Raw genomic sequence first — 1,376 nt, forward strand, 5'->3', positions numbered from 1 at the left:
TTTTCGAAGAAAACGTTATGTACGACAATTCCAGGAAAATAATATTATAAGTCACACGACACTCCAATGCTTGCGTAAAAGAAAAAGAGTTTAGCCCACAGGAAACAACCAAAATAGAAACGCTCGATATCATGTCAAGTGTGCTTCCTTGGTTTTTATGTGAGCATAAAATTACGACTGTCTCTTATTTAAGAGTTAAATAAGAGCTGTTATTATAAGCTGTTTAATTGAACTGCACTGTTATTTAATTCAACATTACATTTTTTTTTTTCGATTTCTAGTATTCTGAATAATAATTCTGTATTTAATATTTAATATTTAAAAATTCTTAATTTTTTATTTTAATTTCTCTATTTAAACCTTTAATTTTTCATTTAATTTGTATTTAATACTAAAAATACAAATATATTAGTTTTCGCAGGATTTTTCTAAATCGAAACATTTTATTTATTATACTGTATAAATATACAAAACTCAATTTTATTTTAATAATAACAACGTCGGTGCGACATATTAAAATATTGATATTATTTATACGATTTTATAATTCTAATAAGTTTTTTACTTGATTAATCATAATTTATTTAGTCTTTTCAAAATTAATAAATTTTAAAACTTTAATTTAATTATTTATGTAATTCAAAATTTAAATCGTTATTTTTCTAAAAAGTTATAATAATTAAAATATTTTTATAATACACAACGTGGAAGAAGTTTTCATAATAAATGTTTTTGTTGTGTCTACAAAAATTAATTTATGTATAAATATTTTACCAAATAAATTATTATGTTATATTGTATGTTTAATAACCAAGAATTTTTTGAACGTTCATTATAACTGATTTAATTAAACATTTTTTACCCATATTTCGCAAGAGCTTTGCGACAAATCTCAATTAAAAAATGAGAAGAACCAAAAATGTATAAATTTGAATAAAATATATATATTTCATATATATTAATAAATTCTTGATTGTGAACATATTATATATAATCGAATTTGAAATGGGATTTTAATATAAAGAATGAAAATCACTTTCTTGATAATATTTAAATTGCGTAACATTGTTCTCGGAGCACAAATTACTTAACTTAGAAGAAACAGAATGGTAACATTATATGAAAAATAAATTGTTATTTCGGTTTTCAATTGCACGAAACGAAATAAACGCTTAATACGTAAGCAAACAGACAGCAAGCAAACGTGAAACATGAAGCTTACGTTTCTTGAGAAACTAAATCACAAACATAAATATGAACTCTAAAAACAATCTATTGGGTAATTTTATTGTACAACTTAAGTTATTAATAGGTATCTAATATATTGCATAAATTTTATGAAAAGATAATGTTACAGCAGCAAAATNTTTTAAAAA

The sequence above is a fragment of the Atta cephalotes genome (genome assembly GCF_000143395.1).
Source record: "Atta cephalotes unplaced genomic scaffold scaffold00008, whole genome shotgun sequence".
Classification (NCBI taxonomy): Eukaryota; Metazoa; Arthropoda; class Insecta; order Hymenoptera; family Formicidae; genus Atta; species Atta cephalotes.